This window comes from Lutra lutra, chromosome 7, assembly GCF_902655055.1.
Source record: "Lutra lutra chromosome 7, mLutLut1.2, whole genome shotgun sequence".
NCBI lineage: Eukaryota > Metazoa > Chordata > Mammalia > Carnivora > Mustelidae > Lutra > Lutra lutra.
Genome location: NC_062284.1, coordinates 49,524,489 through 49,539,188, shown reverse-complemented (window position 1 = coordinate 49,539,188; position 14,700 = coordinate 49,524,489).

Below are 14,700 nucleotides of genomic sequence, written 5' to 3'. Positions count from 1 at the left end.
TGAAGCCCTTTGAAGGGGAAGGCAAGGCAAGGCGCTATGTGCTTTCTGATGTCATCTTTTGATGCCTGTGTGATGGGCTTCTGAGGCAGAATAGGCACAACAGGGTGTCCCGCTTTCAAAGTCTAGGGCTGGTCTCACCCCCTCCCCTCTCCACTCTTGCAGAAGCTGTGGCGCACACAGAGTGGTCACACAGCCCACCACCAGCATCCCCCGCCAAGGCGAACAGGGGCCACCTCTGCCCACTACAGGCTTCTCTGTGTGCACCTTGGGACCTGAAGGGGGAAGATTAAGGGGCTTCCGAAACCAGAAGGAGGGTGCTCAGATTAATTGATCAGCCCATCTTGACCAACCACCTGGTCAGCAGGTGCAGCAGCTCCCCCCACCCCGCCTCTGCTGCAGGAAGATTAAAGCCCAGCTGAATGGTGAAACAGGACCCCCTGAAGAAGGATGTGGAGCAAGGAGGGCAGCTGTGGATGCACACAGGGAGGGCAGAGCCAGGTGATGGGGGAGTGGGGAGCGCTTTGGACCACATGGAGAAGAATTTATGGAGTATTGGGTTCAACTCCCCAACTTCACATGGGAGGAAACGGAGACCCAGAGAGGAAGATTGACGTGCCCAAGGTCACACAGGGAGCAAAGGTTTTGGAGCTAGAACTAGAACCAGGACTTGAGAACTCTGTAGAGTGTCTGGGCCCCCTGTGCAGCCTAAAAGGACAGGAAGCATGGGAAGGACTGGGAATGTTCTAGGAGGAGCATGCGAGCCCAGGAGAAGGAGCCGAGCCAAGGTACAAAGCTGGGAGCAGAGGGGAGGGTGCTACAGTCCCAGGGAGGGTCTGCAAAGCAAGACTGGGAACTGCAGACCTTGGAGGATTTTGAGGCCACACCCATTGGGAGATACCTGAATCTCCCAGGGAGGCGGCAGAGGACTTGTCAGAGAAGGCATTGAAATGACACGGAAAGAGCACCAGGAGTCAGGCAGCCTGTGTCAAGACGGCCTTGAGCAGCTGGTTGTCCTCTCTGACCCTCGGTTTCTTATCTGTAGAGTGGGATCCAAAGCTCGTTCCTTGCAGGGCTATCGCGGTGACCCCAGAACACTTTTGAAAGTGCTCTGTGAACTTAGGAGCACTGAGTGAATTTAACACAGGTTTTGTTGTTTCTTTTCAAGGGCCTCAGTAAACGTGTGGACCTGCCCCATGCTGGGCTGGGCACTGCCTCTCTTCGTGGCAAGGAGAGATGGACCGTGAAAGGGGATTCATCTGCAAGTGGTTAGAGGATGGAGGGAGGGCAGGGGGGAAAGGAAGGTGTCTCTCAGAAATGTCAGTTCTCCTTGGGACACTTTTACAACAATCCCCTTTTTGTAGGACATTCCTTCCCCATCCATATGACTTTCTCCCTCTTGCCCTCCCTGGCACCTGGGTGTGCCTGGCACCCCATGTCAGAGGTACTTTTCCCAAAAAGGAGCTTATTCCTTGGGGGCTGGCCAGCTCCTCCTGTAGGGGCCCAGAAGGTCTGTCCTCTTTGTCCAAATGACCTTGTCAGACAGCAGGAATCATGCACCCGCACATCACAGTGGGACTCGGGTGCACCCAACCCTCACTTTGCTCCCAGGTCCTGTCCCTCCTCTTGGGTCCCTGTGATGGAGTCTTCAGGCCGGGGTCACTGCTTCACTTTGCAGATGAGAAAACTGAGGCCGGGAGAGGGGCCAGCACTGCCCGACAGCGCGTCTGACAAAGCTCTCTCTTTGCCTCATCAGGGCTGGAAGGAGGCTCAAGTCCATGGGAGAAGAAGTGGCCGCTCAGGGAGAGTTCATGGTTCACGGGAACTTCTCGAAGAGCTTCCCTTTGGGCCACTGTGTTCAGACATTGGCCTCCTAGGGTGACTGAAAAAAATCACCACAGGTGCAATGGCTTAAAACTGTAGAAACGTACTCTCTCACTGTCCTGGAAGCTAGAAGTCTCAGATCCAGGCGTCTGCAGGGACACAACCCTTTCGAAATTTCCATACGACCCCAAGTCCTTGTCTCTTTCAGCTTCTGGGGGCTCTGGGAGGTTCTGGGCTTGCGGTGGCCTGGCTCCAATCACACAGCCTTCTCCTCTGTGTCACTCTGTGTTCTCTCTTATTTGCACAAGGACTCCAGTCACTGGCTTCAAGAGGATCTCATCTCAAGATCCTTAACTTAATGACACCTGCTAGGACACTTTTCTCCAAATCAATTCATAGTCATAGGGACTGGAGGCTAGGACATGGCATTATCTTTTTAAGGGACACCATTCAACCCAATACAGTGTCTTTCCTCCCCCTGGGGACACCTCATGATCCCTCAATTTCTCACCACATCTCAGCTGCCCGGGAGACACCCCACCTGGTTGTCTAAGAAAGAGACAGGAGGCTGGGGCGGTAAGTTGGGGGACTCCCCTTCTTTTGACTTCCCATCCCAACACCTCCCAGTCTAGTCATGGCTATTTCTACAGCATCCTTTGTGCCTATTTCTCTAACACTTCTCCCTCGTGGGGTACCTATGGGAAAGACACCACTCTAGGAGGGTGTGCTCACTGCCCCCTGTGCCCCAGCCCCTCTGCGGATGCCAGGGGCTTGACAGCCCTTTGTCGAGGAGCTGTGGGGCGTCACAGAGCTTTGCATTCCCTATGGAGATCCCAGCCCCCACCTCCCCACCCGGCAAACCCTGCCCAGGTGTGGATGCAGTCCTTGGAGCAGGATGGGGTAGATGGAACATGAAGGGCTGGCCCCTGAATGGTGTGTGTGGAGGAGAAGATGCTGAGAGGGGAGGAGGGTGATGCCCCCCCCTTCCTTGTCTGGGACTCAACATGGCCAGGGCCAGGCCACAGGGCCATGCTTAGGGCCTGGCCCCTGGCCTCCCCAGGGAAAGACCACAAGGGTCCGTCCTCTGGGGTACCTGGAGGTTGTCCCAGTCTGCCCTGTGCCAGCTGGGTTTCTCAGGGCCAGTATCCATCAAGAACAAGAGAATCTGGAAGGGCCTTCAGGGTCATTTGACCTAAGAAGTAAAGATGCTCATGGAGAAGAAGCAGAGATGCCGTGAGAGGGCCTAGCAGACCGCTAGGGTCTCTCGTGTGAGCTTCGTAGGTCAAAGCAGATCTGCACAGTGGCCGAGGGCCCACAATCCCCCATACAGGGGGCTCAGGCAGCCCCCCGTTTGCAGGTGGAGAGCTGCAGGACCGCATCAGTAGAGAAGGGCACCTGTCTATTTGGGGGGAGGGTTTCTTTGGGGGAAGGGCACACATGGAGATGACGAAGGGAATGTAGGCCCCCTCCTCCCGCAAACACCATCCCAACTCACAGCAACCTCTGTTTTCTCCTCGTGGCTTCACATAGCCTCCGTACTTGCATCCAAAAACGCCCCACCAAGAAAATGCAATATCTAACCCAGTGGTTCCCCATCCTGGTGAGACGTCAGCACAAGCCACCCGTTCAACCCAAATCTCTGGAGGTGGTGACCTGGATCTTCTCGAAAGTTCCCCAGGTGGTTCTGGGAAGCAGACAGCATGGAGACCCCAAGGTAGTCCGACTCTGGGGGCTGCCTAACTCTGGGTGTGTCCAGAGAGCCAAAGCCACGTCTGTGTCCTTATCATCCTGCCCGCAGTGCCCTGGGTTGGGCCCAGCACACCGCAAATAGTCATCCAGATACGGGGAGCCTGCCCGGCCGGCTCCAGAGCCAAGCCATGGCAGACAGATGTGCCCCAGCAGAGACTGCTGCTGTACTTCCTGCCTGGATTGGGGGGCCATCCATGCACGTGCCTCAGTGCTTCCCCGGGCTTCTCCTTCTCCTGTACCCCTGAGCCCCATGCACCGGGTGTGGACACAGCACCTGCTGGAGGAGAGTCAAACTCTCCCAGAGGAGTGCTGGGGTGCAGGTTGGGTGTCAGGAGAGGGGGAGCGCTCTTCCCTGCAGCCCCTGCTTATCAGCTCTCAGCCTGAGGCTGCAGCCTCTCCTCCAGGACTAACTGCCCTTAAGGACTCTTTCCCCTACCCCAGCAAAGTTTGACTTCCCCCTTGAACCCAGAGACCCTCCCCTCCCCGATCCCCAGCTCTCTCTCAGCCCCCAGGCACCAGCTGTCTGTCTTCAAGCCGCAGGCAAAACCTGGACTCCACTCTCTTTCCAGAGCCACCAGCAAACTCATCACTTTGAACGTGGCAGTCCCACACCTGAGGCTGTATCCTAAGGGAATAATCCTCAGACACTGAAAAAGCTCTTGGAACAAAGTTTTGGCATTTTATCTAAAAACAGTGAACTTGAAGGCACCTAAGCGTCCAGCCGCAACGTGCTGGTGAGCAGCAGCACGTCCACTGTAAGAGCTAATTGCGAGGACGATTGCAACACGGGGGATCGCTAAAGATCCAGTGTTGAGTGCGAAATTGCACTGGGCAGGAATCCAGCTGTACGTAGGCATGACCAAGGGCTGGAGGGGAGCTGGGGGGCGAGGAGGAAAGAAGAAAACTGAAAGGTTTCGGACTGCGGGTGATTCTTTGATTCCTGAGATGGTTGTAATATTGTTTGTGCAATAAATATTTGGCTGAATATATAATACTAGTAATTATTATTAGTCCCTTGTTCAGGGAGGGCTGTTGAATACACCTATTCAAACTCAGGTGTAAATGAGCACAGGTCCCTGTGTGGGCTGCTTCTGTGGGATATTTGCATTTGAAAGAAGCTAAGGTTTCAGACACACAGAGGCATTCAGGCCCGGCTGTAGAGGTTATTTTATAGGCAAGGTAAGGCCTTGATTGAAGTCCCCATCTGTAAAGGAGCCCCTCCTCCGAATGCTGCTTCAGGCGCCCACTTGCTGGGGCTTGCAGATAACCCGGCCTATGAGCCTTGCTTGGCTGGCCCATTATTTGGTAAGGATACTGTGGGGATACTAAGGATACTGTGGATATCTGTGGGGTCAGACAGGGACAGTCTGACCCACTGCTGTGGATCCACTAGCTAGGAAAAGGCAGGGCTGAGATCTGAACCCAAGTGGGGTTCAGCTAAGGACAAGGGCCTCCTCCTCTCTGGCTTTGGGTCTTTCCTCTGAGATGGAGAGGGGACAGGTGCTATCCAGAACCTTCTCAGTGGCATTCTGGGTGGTCACTTCTGTCAGCAGGACCGGGACAGGGTGCTGACCACAGGGAGGAGGGCGGCTGGCACTGGGCCTGAGGCTTTCTTAAAATCTGGGTGTGGACCTTTTGAAGTTGTGTTCTCAGGAAAGGCAGCAGGAAGCTTGCTGTGTTCTCTGTCCCCACCCAGCTGTCAGAGGTGGGAGGCGGAAGTGCTCCCCTGCTGACCTCCTGGGGCCTGGCCGGCTGGGCAGGGCAGCTCCTGATGGCCCCTGAGCCCTGTGATGTACACCAGTCAGCCTGGGCGTGGAAGGACAGAGTTACACAAAACCTTTAGTGGGAAGGCAACCTTCGCTTTGACAAGAGGATTGAGAGTGATGATCACAACCCATGTTTGCCAAGCTTTCACGACAGTCAGGTGCTGTAAGCTTGATTTACAGCAGATCTCACTGAATGCTCACTGAAGCCCTGTGTCACTGTCCCTGTTTCAGAGATTGGAAAGTTGAGTTGAATAAGGTCACACGGCAGGGACTCAACTCAGGACTGGTGCAAAGTTTGTGCTCTCAACAGTTGTGCCTGTCTGTCCGTCCATCCTTCCTTCCTTTCTGATTTTATTTATTTATTTGAGAAAGAGAGAGAGAGAGCAGGGGCAGGGGAGAGGGAGAAGCAGGCTCCCCACTGAGCAGGAAGCCCGATGCGGGGTTTGATCCTGGGACCCTGAGATCATGACCTGAGCCGAAGGCAGATGTTTAACCGACTAAGCTACCCAGGTGCCCCCCCCACCCTGCCCAGTCTGCCTTTCTTAATAATCAGAGGATACATTTTTTTTTTAAGATTTTTTACTTATTTATTTGACAGAGATCACAGGTAGGCAGAGAAGCAGGCAGAGAGAGAGGGGGAAGCAGGCTCCCTGCTGAGCAGAGACCCCCCGATGCGGGGCTCGATCCCAGGACCCTGGGACCACGACCTGAGCCGAAGGCAGAGGCTTTAACCCACTGAGCCACTCAGGCACCCCCAGAGGATACATTTTGATTTCTGAAACTTAAATACATAATGATTTCTCCTGGAACATGTCTGCTCTGAAGTTCACCACAGTATATATCCTACAGCTACCGTCCAAAATATGACTCCAATTCCCATGAGCCAGCCGACCTCAAGCCTTTCCCAAGATCAAGCCTTTGAGAAACAGTCCACTTACGGGAAATATGGAGTACTTGCTGTCACTCTCACCCATTAGAATACTGGGAGCAGAGCGATCTATTAGCCATCCTAGGAACAGGAAGATACTAAAAGGGCAAATGGGCGGCCCGAGTGGCTCCATGACATAAAGGCTGAATTTGTATTAGATTGCCATCTGCCCTGCTGGGATTTCCTCCTCCTCAAAAATGGTTGTACAACTCTTTTCACTATGGTTTCTGACCTGTTTTCTAGAAAGTCCCTTTGGCTCCAGTCTGTGTCATACCTAGCCTACATGGTTTGTTTTGTTTGCCTTTTAAAGATCCAAGTGCAATGTCTTTCTTCCAGTACACAGATCTGGCCAAGCCAAGTGGACTGACCTGGCCTCCAATGAAAGCGGCTGGGCCTGGGAATGTGCCGGAACCCGTGGTCACGTCCTCCTATCAGATAACTCTGAGCCATAGCTCAGTTTGAGAATGCTCCTGAAATCCCTGCTAAATATTTTAGCATGGGGAGGGAACTACTAAAGAGAGGGAGAAGATCATGGAGGGCTGTGTAAATATTTAATTTAGCACCAAGCTGGTATCCTCCATTACAGCACGCTAATGTCTTTATCAAATATTCCTGAATCTAACTGAGGAAAAACAGCCCTCTCCCAGGCATGCCTCAAATCCCAGGCAGAAGACACCAGGCAGAGCCTCTTCTGATCACTCCCAGCACTCGTGTTACCCTTCGCCTCCCTGGCACGTCCTGACCACCAAGGGCCAAGGAAGAGTGGGGACAGATTGCATCATCCCTGAGTGTGGATAGGGGAAACTGAGGCTTAAAGGCTCAGGGAGGCTGGTAAGTGAGCTCAGATTTCCTCCCCCCAGATCCTGAGCATTTTCTACTCCACCTTGGGGTCCACAGGGAGGCCCACAGTCCCACTGGGGCCCCATGACTCCTCCCTTCTCTGAGTTCAGTTCTGCTGCAGTGAATGACCAAGGGGTGTCAGCAAATTGTCCAAAATAAAGGGCCAAGGAAGACCCAAAGCCTAATTCAGCCCAGGGCTGTCAGGCCTGGGGTGGCGGGGCCTGGGGAGCAAGGCTAATCCCGGGCCACCCACGGTCAGAGTCAGTGCCCACCCTGCCCCTGCCAGTCTGGGTGGCTCTGGCTCCCCATTTGACCCCTTCCCTAGCGGGAGCAACCCTGCCTTCATTTACCAGGCCAGGGCAGGGAACTTCATGCCATCTCTGTTTTCTCAACAACCTGGGAAAGCTGCTGCAATCATGCCACATTGCACATGGAGTAACTGAGGAGGCGCGGAGTTCCTGCATCTCAGTGGCACTTGGCTGAGTTAGTGCTTGAGCCCAAAGGGCATGTTCTCTCGGTGGCCCCAGACAACAGACCCACCAGCGGGCACCCAGTATTTCCCCACAGCTGACCTTTGGGTTGCTGGTCTGCCAGCCCAGATGTTTGCCGAGTGCTGCCACCTGGCTGCATTCTGGCTGGCGGAGCCTCACTTCTGAGCCTCACCTGCCCAACGCACCTGCACTTGAATTGAAGGAGTAATGTGCACTGGGACGTGGATGGATCTCACCACCTGGGACCAGGTCAGATGCTTGTCAGAGGGCCAGTGCTCACAGGATGGGGAGGAGGGAGGCTTCCTCTGGTCCCTGGTTTCTTTCTGCATTCGCTTATTCTTTCTGCAGACCCTTGCCGAGCATCTGTTCTGGGAGGGATTCTGTGGTAGGCTGAATAACAGCCCTTCAGAGATGCTCCCATATCCTGGGAATATGGTACCTTACATGGTGAAAAGAAATTTGCAGATGTGATGAAGTCAAGAATATTGAGATGGGCAGATGGTCCTGGATTTTCAGAGTGAGTTCCTTGTAATCACAAGCGTTCTTAGAAGAGGGAGATAGGAGGGTCATAGATCAAAGTGTGAGGATGGAAGTAGAGGTCAGAGAGATGCAGCTATGAGCCAAGGAATGTGGGCAGCTTTTATACACCAGAAAAGGCAAAGAGATGGATTCTGCCCTGGAATGTCCAGAAGGAACACATCCATACCGGCACCTTGATTTTACCTCAGTGAAACTCATTTGGGACTTCTGTGCTCCAGAGCCCTAAGATAATAAATTCAGGTTGTTTTAAGCCACTGTGTTTGGGGTAATTTGTTATAGCTGCAATAGGAAATTAGTACAGATACCAAGATAAATGAGATGTGGTCCCTAACCTTGAGGAGCCCTTTATGGGGTCATGCAGAATCCCCTCAAGGACTTGTTAAAAACAGGTGCTGGTTTTCTGATACTGTTAGGTCTAGGCAGAGGCTGAGAATTTGCATTCTAACTAGCTTCCAGGAGATGCTGAGGTCACTGGCTGGGACCATCCTTTAAGAAAGGCTTGTGTAGAGGAGTGGTTCTCAAGTTTTCATGTGCATTCCACTGTCCCAGGGACCTTGTAACATGCAGGTTCTGAAGATCATTCCTTTATGTATTTGTTGCCATGTTTATTACCCGAACCCTCTGCTAGAATATTAGGTCTGGGAAGGCAGCGCCTTTGCTGCTATTGCCAGAGCAGTGTCTGGCAATAGACATGTAATAAACATCTGCTAAATGGCTGGGTGAATGAGCAAGGGTTTGGAGCTTGCCTGAACTGTTTAGGTCAGACACTGTGATGTGGTGTCCTGGGTGCCCTTGCTGATGGCACAGAGTGATTGAAATCCCATAGGGAGAGAAAGAAGATCAGGAAGCAAAAGGGGTGGAAGGGTCCCCAAGGACCCCATCATAGGAGAGGGGCAGCAGGAGTATCCATGAGGGAGGCTGAGGGAGGAGGAGCAGGTGGAGGAGATGGGAGAGTGAGGACACAGCCAGGAAGGAGGGGTATTGCCCGAGGGAAGGGAAGTCAGCAGCTTCTAGAGCTCGGAGTGGAAAAGGGCTCTGGACAAGGCCATAGGGAGGGGGAATTTAAGTATAAAACTCCATTCTAGGGAGCTGGGGTGGCATCTTCAATGGGAAGGCATAGGGGCTCACATATGCATCCATTATTTTCTCTTTTATTAGACAATTTATAAAAGCAATGTGTATATTGGGAAATAATTTGGAGAATTCTGAGAAGTGTAAAGGAAAAACTGAAATCACCTGTAATTGCCACACCCTGAAATGAGACTTATTTATGTGTTTATATATTTCAGGGTTTTTTAAAAAATATTTTATTTATTTATTTGAGAGAGAGAATGACTGGGGAGGTGGGGCAGAGAGAGAGGGAGAAGCAGGCTCTCTGCTCAGCAGAGAACTTGATCCCAGAACCCTAGGATCATGACCTGAGCCGAAGGCAGTCTCTTAACCAACTGAGTCACCCAGGTGCCCCTATGTATTTCAGTTTTAATTTAATATATGTGTGGGGGCCACCTGGGTCGCTCAATCGGTTAAGCAGCCAACTGTTGATTTGAGCTCAGGTCATGATCTCATGGGTCACAGGCTCGAGCCCCTCGTCAGGCTCTGTGCTCAGCAGAGAGTCTGCTTGAGATTCTCTCTCTCTCCCTCTGCCTGCACCCCCCCACCCACCCCATGTGCACACGCTCTCTCTCTAAAATAAATAAGTCTTTAAAAAAATACATGTATGTTACACACACACACTTTTCCTTCAAATGTTTGTATCTCTAAATCCTGTTTCTTTCACTTAATACATTGTTCCATAAGTATTTTTTATGTTATTTTGAAGAGAAAAATTTTTGAAGGTGGATAACATGCTTTTTCACAAATGCATCATAATTTAGCTATATCCTTATTTTTGAATATTTAAGTTGTTTCATTTGGTTTTAATTTACATTACCCTAAGACTAATGCTGCTCTGCATCTTTTATGTGTTTATATGCCATCCTTATTTCTTCTTTAGTGAAATAGCTCTTGAGATCGTTTGCCTATTTTTTAATTGGGTTATTTCTTTTCTATATTTTGAATATAAGTCCTTTGTCAGGGCTATGATTTCTAAGTATTTTCTCCCAGGCTGTGTTTACATTTCCAGTGTCTTTTGCAGAGCAGAAGTTTTTAATAGTGATGAAGGCCACTTTCTTATCAACATTGTTCTTTTACAGATTATGTTTTTGATATCGGAACACTCTTTACTTAACCCAAAGTCACAAATACTTTCTCTTGTAGCTTCTAGAAGTTTATAGGTTTGCCTCTCACATTTAAAACTATGATCTGTTTTAGAATGAGGGTTTTTTGTGTTTTTTTTGTGTTTTTTTGTTTTGTTTTGTTTTTGTTTTTTACAATAAGAGGTGGGGTAGGTGAGGTCTTTTTCTTCTGTTTTCTTTTTGGTCTTGGAAATAGATGCCCAGTGATCTCAGTCGTTCATACACTTGGACAAAGCATGTGAATGTGCACCCTGGCTCTGCACAGCCCCCCTTACAGGGAGAACAGACACAGGAATTCACCACTGCACACACTCCTTTCCCATAAGCCAGGAGGGTGCTTGGAAGGGCAAGGATCAGATCTCCACCGTTTCCAGCCTGTCCCACCCCTCCCCCCATGGAACAAGTCACACCATCTCCCTAGGAAACCAACAGCAGCAATCCTGACCTCCCTGGGTTGTTGTGAGGGCTGTGAAGGTGTAATTTGGTAGCAAAATTCCAGGCAAACGTTTATAAACTGAGAAGAGCTTTCCCTAAAGCAAGGAGATGGGTCTGAGCAAGAGTTATGGATGGAGAGACCAGGTTAGCTGGAATGGGGTAGGAACTCCCAAAGCATTTCAAGGCCCTGGACCGCTGGACACCCCCAGGAAGTAGCTACAAAGATTGGGGTTGCCCTGTGGCTCTGCAGTGCAAAAGGCTTCCACTGCAGTCTGAGGGATGGAGGTTAGACATTGAGAAGAACTTTCTGTCTGCCAAAGGAAGAAGTGAAAAGGGGTAACTGAATGAATGGTCAGGAGAGCATCGTGAGTCTTTCCTGACTCCACTTATCCAGACTTTCTTATTTCCGGTGGGAACAGCGGGGGCCTGACCCCCAGCTGGACCTCTCTCGCCCTGAGAGCGGCCTTTCTCCGGGAGGGCCCCCGCTGCCCTGCAGGTGGCACCCTCGTGCCGCCACAGGTGGCGACGCGGGCTTGGACCTGTGACCCTGGCCCGGCTCAGGTGGGCTAGGGGTGGCAGGACACCCAGCCTCAGGCCTCAAGGAGCCAGAGGTATCAGGGTGAAGACAGAGAACACCCACCTGCCCGGTGGCCTTTGCGGGGGTGGTACTCAGCTGTGGGGTGAGTCCTGGTTCTGCCCCTCATTCCTGAGGACGCCAGGACAAGTCTCTGGTTTCTCTGTTTGCCCACGCTAAAAAATGACTAATCCCTCCCACTTCATAGGGCCGTCAGAATGCGTAATAAGCGTTTAATCAGTCTTAGCAATTATTGGTACTCCGCAAGCACGATAGATCAGAGACTCAGGAAAGGCGGTATTTCTAACTAGATAGATTCAGTTGAATGCTAGAATCACAGTGGTTTTATTTTTGTAAAATATTTAACAAGATTTCATTATAATTTCAAAAAATTAAGAATTCTAGGTTTAGTAATTTTGATTTCAACTTTTGATATTTATTACTTTCTGTATTTAGTCTTTAAAGTGTAATAGGTAACTTTTTTAGTTAAATAAAATTTTTAGAAAAAATAAGATTTTTCACAAACTTTTTAAAAATTGATTTTTATGACTGATGTAATTTATATTCCTATGATGAAAATATACTCAAATTGTATACTCTGGATATGATTCATTTTGTCTTGAATCCCTGGGATTACCGAGCATGAGTACAACTAGAAATCATGATAGCACAGTTATGACAATGGAATGCAGGCAAAACAAGGAAAAAAGAAAAAGAAAAATCTTGAAAGAGATAGTCTGATTAAAAATTTTAAAACTGCCAACAACAAAGTGAGTGGATTTCACTTATACCCCCAAAAAAGCACTCCTATGATTAATAGAAATGGAGAAGAGAGATAGACAGTCACCCGTGGACAGTCTTCAGCAAAGACAAGTGGACAGCACTAGGGAACATTGGTGGGATGTTCCTAAAAGAATAAAATCATGTGTCCTATGTTCAGCTAAACATGTTTTATTTGGGGTGGGGAGGGGCACTAAAGGCATAACATATACATAAAACAAAATAATAAAGCCTTGGTTTAGTAGAAATTACTTCAATTTGTTTTTCCTATTTCACCCATCCCCCACCACTTCTGCGGCAACCACCAGTTTGTTCTCTGTATTTAAGAGTCTGTTATTTTGTCTTTTTTTCCTTTGTCCAAATGACTTCAAATTTTAATGCCCAAGTTGCCAAACATGTAGGATGGATTTTTATAGAAGTGAAATAAGTAATTACCTAGGATATAGACAATGACTTAATTAATTGGGAGGATAAGAAGTGAGAAAAGAAATGGAACATAACAACATTTTTAAGTAAATATTACTCAGATCAGTTAGATTGTATCATAGACAAAGGCTACGATGAATAACTAATGCTTATTGTCCCTGCTCTGAACTACAGAAAAAGAAAACAAAGTTAAGGAGCATTTCGCTGGTTTTATGCCTTTTATAGAAAGTAAAGGTTTGGATTAATGTGGTGAACTGAATAAACAGCTTTCAATTATAGACAGTGAATGGCCAAGGGTAACTGTAATGATGCCACTAATACAATGGTAAAAAAAAGGAAAGTGCGTGAGCCAGAATTTCAGCCAAAAAGGCAGAAGCATTCTCTGTGCTGCATATAGCACGTAGTTTCCGTCCATACTGGAAGATGTGACTTTAGCTGTGCCCATGCAATGGCATTCTTTGGACAATTCAGTGATTGTATATGATATTTTTCTGGGTCTGTCCCAAGACTGAACATCCTGATGAAACACATATTATGTCAGGCTCTCTGCTCAGCGGGGAGCCTGCTTCTCCCTCTCCTCCCTGTTTGTGCTCTCTCGCTCACGCATGTGTATGCTCCCTCTCTCTCTGTCTCTCAAATAGATGAGATCTTAAAAAAAAATAAAATAAAATCTGACCTTATAACCTGTCATAGAGTTGATGGGAACGACAGCAAAATGCTCCTAAAGGAATCAAGATGTAATTTGGACAACATACAGCATTACTACAACTGTTCGGGTAAACAGCAGATCCTCAGATAAAGAGATAAAGCATGGTCTTTGACAGAAAATGAAGGAGGGTTCTTTAAATTTGTGCTATCCTTAATTACTGGGTACGAACTCTTGCTTGCCATTAACAATGTTAGCAAAAGGTTATTTTCAAAAACAAACAGGGCTAAATTGGCCGTGTCATTTTTTTAAGGGACTGAAAATATTTTTAAATGTTTAGAGAAAATGCTTTTTTAAAAAAATATACAGAAAGAGGCTTCATAGAAAATATGCAATAAATGCGATATCTCAGTAAAATATAATTAGAAAACAAAGTAAAATGCCCATGTGACTATGAAGGAGAAGATTCACATTCTGATAGCCCAGTTTATAGCAACTATGTTCAGACCACTCTAGATTAAGGTAGAGTCGCAATTAAAAAGATTGGAACCAATACTGGCACTTTGGGTTTTCTTTATGATATCCCAGTGTTGAGAAATGTGATGAATTTAGGAAACGCTAGTAGATTCTTTATGCTATGAAAGACTACTAGCTGAATTAAGAGTGTGCCTCGTGGGGGCACCTGGGTGCTCAGTGGGTTAAGCCTCTGCCTAAGGTCATGATCTCAGGGTCCTGGGATAGAGCCCTGCATCGAGCCCTGCATTGGGCTCTCTGCTCAGCAGAGAGCCTGCTTCCCTCTCTCCCTCTCTGCCTGCCTCTCTGCCTGCTTCTTTGCCTACTTGTGATCTCTGTCTGTCAAATAAATAAGTAAAAATGTTAAAAAAAAAAAAAAAAAAAGAGTGTGCTGAGCGCCACGTGCTTCCACAGCCCCTGATCTCATCACAGACCAGCAACGAACATTTCAGGGACTAGAATTCTGAGTAGCACCAAGCTAGATACAGCAGGAAGAGATTTTCCAGTCTATAAGTGATAGAAACTTACGCGGGAAAATCAGTACATTATGTCATGTTTCTTGTGATAGTATAAGTCATTAAATATAACTTTATTATACTACTTGAACATGATCTATAAAACTTATGGTTCATTTTTGGATCTAACTCCTGCTGTAAGGAATATATTGAGAATTCTAGTTGTTATTGTCTCAGAAAATTGAAGTTTCTCCATATAGAATTTAAAGGAAAACTGTCTAAGAATTTAAGAAAGATTGTCTCATTTGGAGTTTCCATCAATAGGACAAAACTGTGTTACTAATTATGTAGTTATGTTGTTCATTATAATTATGTTGTTACATAATTAGTAGTTTTGTTGAAATAAAGGGCGACAAATTTCACAAAATAAATCAATGTATAACTTATATGTGTGTTTACTATTCTTTCAAATATCATTAGCCCTTCAACAGAACACTCCTGT